This window comes from Triturus cristatus, chromosome 1_2, assembly GCF_964204655.1.
Source record: "Triturus cristatus chromosome 1_2, aTriCri1.1, whole genome shotgun sequence".
Taxonomy (NCBI): domain Eukaryota; kingdom Metazoa; phylum Chordata; class Amphibia; order Caudata; family Salamandridae; genus Triturus; species Triturus cristatus.
Window position 1 is genome coordinate 139,562,157 of NC_140580.1, and position 8,734 is coordinate 139,570,890.

Consider the following 8,734-nt stretch of genomic DNA (forward strand, 5'->3'; position numbering starts at 1 on the left):
AAATAGTTTAAATAGGGAGCTCCAATGTACAGCACAAGTTTTTGGATTGGAAGCACAGGCACTTTACTACTAGCAGTCGTAAAGTAAAAATGGTCCTAAAGCCAGCAACAATAGGGTGCAGAAAAAAAGCAAAAAGTCTGGGGTGACCATACATAAAAGTGTACTACGATGCCCTTAAGCCAGATGCAAATCAAAGCGCTACACAATCTCATCAGGGCCATGGAGTGCTATAAAAATTACATAGATGGAGCAGCTCCTTACAAGATAATCCAGAAAGCGCTTTGAGCCTTGCAAGGGCTAGGAAAGTACATATAAATACCATTACAATACAATGAATTTCGAAGTTCATATGAGTGATTTTATTGCACATTGCTGAATAATTTCTTGACTAAAATATGTACAATTATATGAGTCATGTGTTGCAATTTTGTGACTTCATTGTTCACGTGGGGGAATATTTGAGTCACACAAGTGTGATGTCTTTTTTAAACAAATATTCTTTTTATTGGGGTTTTACAATTAAGAAGGAGAACACCAATAGCACATCATTTGCTCATATATGGGGATGGACAATATCAGTTGTTACTAGACTTAGTAAGAGCTACAATCAGTACAGTCCCATGAGAGCTACAACAAATCACACGATATAATAAACGAAAATAAGTAGAGTAGTAGGATGGGGTCGGAGGCAAGTACAGCGGGTAATGCGGATACTTCTGAACTGTGGGGGCAGTAGGGGCGGCATGAGGTATCAGAAATGGGAATTTAGTAGCTAGTGTCATAGGCATTGTGTAGTAAGGTAACGCTTTGCAGGGAAAAGGGAGACGTGGGGTGCTAATTCTGTGAAATCTCAGGAGACGTATAAGGGTGGAGAGGAGAGTGTGTGCAATAACGTTTCAAATAGAAGGAATCAGAGACATGGAGTGGGGGGGTATCCTCTGGTGTGGTGTGGTGTAAAAACTGTGATAGGAGTGTGTTCCATTCAGGAGAGATGGGAAGTCTGTGAATGCGGTTGGCTTTTTTGTGTCAGAGAGCTGTTCCCCATTTCCACATCACAGCGTGCCATACTAGGCCTGGGCAGTAAATTCCGTTCCGCTCGCGGAATTTGTGGAATTTGGGTAATTTCACGTTCCGCGTAAAATGCGGAATTGCCCAAAATTCTGCGCTCCGCGGCTTTTGCGGAATTTTTTGCTTGCTCGCGTCCTCAAAATGCGCGTTTGCGAGATATTTCCCCCCCGAGCACGTAAACAGGGTTCGCGAACAGGAAAAAAGCATCGCAAACAAGCAATTCCGCGTGTTCGCGGACTTTCTGCCTGCTCGCGGAGATTTTTTACTGTTTCGCGGAGCTTTGCATAGCACGCCTACGCAAATTCCGCCTACCCCTATGCCATACCTCCAAAGACTGGGCGAGGGTTGCCTTCCAATATAGTGTAAGCATTCTTTTGGCTAGTAGCAGAGCTAGGCTAGCAAAGTGGGTGCAGACAATGTGACGTTTCCTATATTTAAATATGCCGAGGGCGCAGGCATCCCAGGAGTTAAGGTCAGTGAGTTTGGTGACATCAAGTAGTGTGGTATGTATACCTTGCCAAAAGATGTGGAGAGCAGGACAAGACCATCACATGTGAGGAGCTCATCATCATCCAACCGGGGGAGGGGGGGGGGGTGAGGGGGGAGGAGGGTCGATGGGCAAGGTGGATTTGCTCTAGGGAAGTGTCTGTTTAGTTGCGCGGGAGTTAATAAAGCACGGTGTGACACTTGATACCGTATGTTCTTGAATCTCGCGTTTCTTGAGACATTGTGTGGAAAGGCCAGAGCCCGAGCCCATTCCTTATCGAATAACACCCTTTCAGTGTCGTCCTTCCATTACAGAAGTGGGATGTTTTGTTTCCGGTGTACATTTCATTGTTGATAAGGACAAATATTCACTGCTTATACGCAGAAAACTATAAGGTATATGTGGGTGGAATCAAATTTACAATGTAAGCGAAATCACACGGTTTACATATTTAGGGATTTATCGAGGTCATTTGGCACATGGGGATAAACTATGGGCCACAAGAGAATGATTTCTTAGCTCTCATGATTTAAGTTTATATATAAATGTTGTAAATTACAGGAATCACTTTTATATTTCTTGAAGGAAAGGGGGGGGAACATGGCGGCCTGAAGCTGACGGCCGTGGCGGAGCACCCGATGTGTGGCGTTAATAATGCTTAGCGGACAGCAATTTAAAAAAAATCTTTACTTTGTATAATCTTCGTTTCTTCAAATATTTATTTTTTGTTAACTACGAGTACCTTTACTCGTGATTCTCTTTCCTTGTTTCCGCCTCCTTCGGGGCATTCTGGTTGAGCGCGGACTCGATGGTCTGCGACGTACCGGAAGGAGCAGTGTCGGAGCCTCCGTGGTTACGCGTTCTCGGAGCTGCCAGGCAGTGGAGGCGGAGAAGTCTTTGGTGGAGGTCTTGGCCGCCTTCTTCGGGGGAATTGGTCTTTTGTCAGCTGAGGAGGCCCACCAGATCAAGAGCCGGTGTAATCGGAGGTGAGATCGGGAGGGCTGCGTGCAGCCCGGGAAGCCCTGATTTGGGTTTGTCTCCCCCTTTGATAAATCGCGGAGAGACGGCACCAGCCCAGAAGTGGGAGTGGAGCGCAGAAGACGGGCTTCAAGCTTCTTTTGGAGAACCAGGGGTATGTACTGTAGTCGTGACTGGGACTAATGAGTGCAGCCAGACTCAAGTGAGCTGCATGGAGAAGCAAGCCAGTGGGGGTCTGAGCAGTGCCAGAGGAACCAGCAGAGGCAGTGGCAGTAGTAGTAGCTGGATACTTACTTCTGAGGTGGCGGTCAGCAGATATACTCTGCGCAATAAGGATTTGAATACTGTCTCAGTCATATCCAAGCCCCCTATAATTTCTCCTCCCATAACAAAAATTAAGGCAGCTTCTAGGAAGGAAAGCCAGACTGTGGTTACTACGCCCCCGGGAAAAGGAAGAGGTAGGAAAAGGGCTCGAGGGGGAGCTGGAGTGAGGATAACGCCCTCATTGAAATCCTATTATAAGGTCCTCTCTACTACTGTATTGGACCAGGGGTGAGATAAAAATATCGATATGAATGTGGATATGGCCGTTCCTACCGTTCCTATAACTGCCCTCCCCAGTATTGTTGATCAACTCTCCCTGAGCTCTCCCGCGGATATAGAGGGGTCGGAGTGCGTATCACAAGATCAGCGGATAATAGTACACTCTTCAGTGGAGCTAATAAATAGTTTTTCGGCATTAGAAGACCAGGGGGCTGTTCAGGAAGATGCTTGAGGAGAAGACGGTTGAACCCCATTAGTGGGCAGAGAAGAGGCTCCAAAATCTAGTATACCGGACCCCCAATTGACCAGTCCCCCACTCCTTTAAAATTGGCACCTGGGACACTAGCAGGAATTTTGTTAGGTCTTAAAGAAGATATAGGCAGGAGATTTACAATCTCTGAGACCAACCAGGTAGCTATTCAGGCCTCTTGCCAATTACTGGCTCAGAAAGTGGAGGAGGTTACACAAAGAACGGATGCCCTTGAGGCAGAAATCCCTAAGATCAAGGAGGCCTTGTGCTCCTCCTCTGTAGTGCTGGATAAGCTGGCCCAACAAAACAGGGAGTTGAAGGACGATATTGAGCGCCTTGAAAATCACTCTAGAAAAAATAATTTGAAGATTCTGAATGTCCCTGAGGATCTGGAACGGGGCGATATTAAGAACTTTGTAGTCTCCCTCTTAAAAACTACAATCTTAAAAGATCTGTCAGGGGAAAATCTGGATTTGATGACTGATATTCAAAGGGTCCACCGTGATCCATTTAGGTGGAAACCCGGAAAAGAGCGTCCAAGGAAGATTCTGGTGAACTTTCTTGCGTTCGCCATTAAGGAGAAAATATTGTCTTTGGCCCTGAAAGCCGGCCATGTAAAGTATGCTTCTTTATCCAGCTCGTTTTCATTTCTTATTCGCTCCGATGTCTCCCATATCACTGCCGCAAAGCAGTGGGAATTGGGTAAGAGGATGGTAACTTTGAATTCGTTAGGAGCTAAGACACAGTTGAAATTTCCTGCTTCCTTACGAATCATGTGGAATAACCGCATGTATAATTTAAATCAAATAGAGGAAGTCGATATCTTAATAGATAAGATTGGAAAAGGAGGTGGAAGTAGTAATGAGAGTAGGAAGTAAAAATTAAAGATATCTGATATTGGAAATTTATTCTAACTAATTAATAAACAGAGCAGGGGGAGCGAAAAGAGGAGCGGAAAGGAGAGGGCAAAAAAAAAAAAAAAAAGAAACATAATGCATAAGATAAAGGAGATATTTATAGCTTTGTATGAATATTGTTTCTGTTCCTATCTGATTAATCTATAACTGGTCAAGTCACACACCAGGTGGACCCCGCCAAGGGCTCAAGCCCAGAGGAATAGGGAGGGTTCCCCAGGGAGTTGTAGGTGAGAGGGATTCACGGGTGGGAGGGGGGCGGGAGGGATGCACAGGTGGGTTAGCAGTGGGAAAAAATATAAAAATAAGTCCTCTTTCCATCTTTTCTTATTATTTAAAGAATAAGTTCCTTTGGGGGTGGTTAGTCAAGGAGGGGGTGAGAAGAGTCGGACATGATGACTGCTAGGATAAGGTTTATCTCATGGAATGTCAATGGGCTACGATGTCCGCGTAGACAAAGGTTGATAATGTCTTTTCTGGAGCAATCTTCAGCTCAAGTGTATCTCTTACAAGAGACTCACTTGAGTAATCTTGAGTGTAAGATTGTTTTTGGAAAATATAGATGGGTCGAACTTTTTTGTTGTTCTGAGCAGACAATACAAAATAAGGGAGTAGCTGTCTTATCTAGAGTAGGAGTGGGTGGCTCCATAAGGTCCGTACAAACAGATCAATTTGGTAGATGGGTCTTGGTATTGGCGAATATTAGGGGCACTGAGATTGCTATAACATCTTATTACGGCCCCAACGTTGATGACCCGGCCTGTCTGCTCAGAGTACAGTCCAAATTGGTAGATGTTACTATTCCAGTCGTAATCGGAGGAGATTTTAATGTTCTTCTCAATCCCGTTCAGGATAGATCGAATTGTAGTCACTATGTTGCTGCCCCGCGTACGCGCAGGGCAATGACCAATATGATGCATGAGCTGGGATTGGTAGACGTATGGGGGGCTAAGAAGGAAGGAGAACCAGGCTTCACCTTCTTTAGCAAAAAACATAATCACTCCTCTAGAATCGATTATATCCTTATGGACAGATTGGGGCTGGAGAATCTGGAAGACATTGTAATCCTTCCATGTATTCTATCTGACCATGCCCCTATAGCATTCTCATACCTAGGAAATAAGCCTAAGATTATCTCCACCCCTAGGTGGACATTAAAAAGGGTAATGTTATCTAACTAGGAAATAATTTGTGCCATCAAAACATCTGCTACTAATTATTTTTTAGATAATATGGGCTCGACGTCATTAGACTACGTATGGGACGCTTTTAAGGCCCATATCCGAGGTCTGCTACACAGTTTGATATGTGCTAAGAATAGAGAAGAGGCTCTAGTATTCAAAAAATTGAAAAAAGAGATATCTAATTTGGAAAGAGCAAGGTTGAGCTGTCAAGCGGACATCTTGGCACAAACTCTCAGCGACCTGGAGCACCTGCGATCAGAATATAGAGGCAAGTTAGATCAAAAAGTAAAAGAACAATGGCTGGTCCACAATATGGAGAATTATGAATATGGAGAAAAGGCTGTGCTATTCTGGCATGGAAGGCAAAGGCGGATCGAGTAAAAAATAACATTAATAAATTGATACTAAATGAGACCGGAGAAACCTCTTGTAACCAAGAGGATATGCAAAGGTGCCTCCTCTCTGTGTTTTCTAATCTTTATAGAGAGGAAACATCTTCCAGTCCTAATAGTATTCGAGAATGGTTAAAAAATAAGGCCCTACCAACATTGACAGCAGAGGAGCGCGATATGTTAGACGACCCTATTACAGAAGAGGAAATTAATCTTCATATTAAGAAAATTAAGAATAATAAGGCAGCTGGGACAGATGCTCTACCGGGGCTTATGACACAGCCAAGGTGTTCGACCATGTTAATTGGGCCTTCTTATGGGAAACTTTAAAAATGATGGGATTTGGTGCAATATTCATACAAACCCTCATCAAGTGTTATGAGGGTGCCTCTGCAGTTATCCTTTTAAATGGTCTGTTGACGTCGAGTTTTAGTATAAAAAGGGGGACCCGACAGGGGTGCCCCATTCCACCCCTATTGTTCGACATCTATATAGAGCCCCTTGCACAAACATTGAGACTTGATACACAAATCACCCCCTTTCAAGCCCTAGATTATAAATGCAAATTAGCCCTTTATGCGGATGATTTGTTGGTTTATACCAACAATCCAGTGGAGGTGATTCCCAAGGTAGAAGCCACTTTGAAGGAATTTGGTCTGTACTCTGGGTACTTGGTCGACCCCTCCAAGACTGAGGTAATGTGTTGGGGCGTTGAGAATTGGCTGGAAAGGAGTAGCAAGGAGTTTAGGTACCTGGGGATAATTATAGTGCAGGATTTAGGCAGTATTCCATTGATAAACCTGAGGAAAGTGGCTAAGGAAATCGATCATTTTTTTTCTAGATGGCAGAACTTACCTCTCACCATATATGGCCGTGTAAATTTGATCAAGATGGTAATACTGCCTAAATTGACGTACTTATTTAGTACAATCCCCCTTGAGATCCCAGGTAAATTTTTGGGAAAAATCCAAAGTAAAATTGGCAGTTTTATATGGTCCAATATAAACTCTAGACTATCTTGGAAGAAGCTAAAACGAAGACTGCTAAAGGGTGGATTAGCCCTTCCAGAATTGCTTTTTTATTCCTTAGCCTTCCAGTTTAAAAATATACGTTCCCTACTCTCTAGTCCTGCCGATACTAATTGGGGGAAGATCTTGAGGGTAATGGCTAACTTAGAGGGTGGGGGCACTGGCTTTTTGTATAAGTTCGGGGCGCCTAGGTTCTTTAAGAAAGTTTGTTTAAAGGTTCTAAAATCTGCACTTAATGTGTGGTATAAAGTCAAGGAGAAATGGGGGATAAAATATTATTCAGACTTTGCCCCAATCTGGGACTCCCCGGGATTACCAGTATGTTTGAAAGACAGTTTGGCGTCCCCAAACAGAAACGCAGGAATTATGATCTGGTCTGACCTCATTTCGTCCGATGGAGTCCTTCCTTGGGAGGTTCTTAGATCAAAAATAGGCGATTCTTTTTCTAGATTCAAATATTTGCAATTATGTTCCTGGTTTTCATCAGAGAAGGAGCTCACAGGTGGGAATTGGGAGATTGAGACTATACTTCAGAACGTAAACCCAAGAAGAAAAGAGGTTGGACTGTGGTATAGGAGTTTATTAGACGCTGAGGATGAAGAGCTTCCCCCTTCCCATCTGGTATGGAGTTCCACTATAGTGGGAAATGTATCAGCCAGTTTATATGCTCTTTCTCTCCGAATCCTATATAAGGATGTTAAGCCAGCATCTCTTTAAAAAATCATTTTTACGTGATTAATAGGCTGTATTACACGCCTAAGAAGATAGCAAAATTTGTTTCATGTCCACCCCCTAGGTGTCCCAGATGTGACTTGGTTGAGGCTGATGATATGCATATCTTCTATGACTGCACACATGTGAGAGACTTCTGGCATAATCTGGAAAGTACTATGGAAGGTGTTTTTAAAACTAAACTGCATATCAACTTAGTTCGAGCAATCTTTGGACTGGATAATGATCTTATGAGGCAGCTCTCTACGAAGCAAGTTGGGCTATTCTTTAGTTTGATATTGATTGCCCGTAGAGAGATCTGTAAGTTATGGAAGGATCCTAGACCTCCGTCCCATGAGAGCTGGTTGGGTGTAGCACTGGGCATAGCAAGACTGGATCAGGGTATGTTGGACAATCAGGATAATAACATCTGGTCACCATTGATCCATTTGGGCAAGGAATTGAGGCTGGTCTAAGGCCTCATAGGTCCAATGATTACACCAATCCTCGTACGAAAGAAGCTGGCCTGGTCGGTCTAATGCATAGGCAACAACATTAGCCCAGGGCGCCCAGGTCGAAATGGGGCTTGATTGTTAATTTTGCTGATGCAGATGGTGAATGAGGACTAAAAAAAAAAAGAAGGAAAGGCATTTTGTTTTTCTAGGGGGAACTGTTATGGCTCACGTGGAGAAAATGTATGGCCTGTCCAGGGGCCTACCTAATGCACAGATTATTTATTTGAGTGTATAGCAGAAATTTGCTAACTTTTGAACCTAACTCTGTACCAAATGTGAGTGCAATTCTGTTAACTAGTGTGGTGCAAACTCACGGCTAATTTGGGTCCATTTTTATTAATACTATGAAGGTTATTTCATTGGAAATTAATTTCTCCTCTGGGACAATTGCATGGCTCTCGTAAAGGCAATTGGAGATATAGGTAATGGCAGTTTCACCACACATTTGATGGAAAACATCATTGCAATTTTTGGTAGATTTTAGATAGGTTTCCTACTGATTGTACAGGTAAATAGATGATGATTACTGTGGCAAATTCATGGTCGATCTAAAAACTCCATGATGCACCAAGAGCTACTTCACGTGTGTGGAGCATACACATTTATGTATGAGGTATTGGTATAGTGTAAACCTAGCTAATGTGGTGTAAATTGCACTACAGTG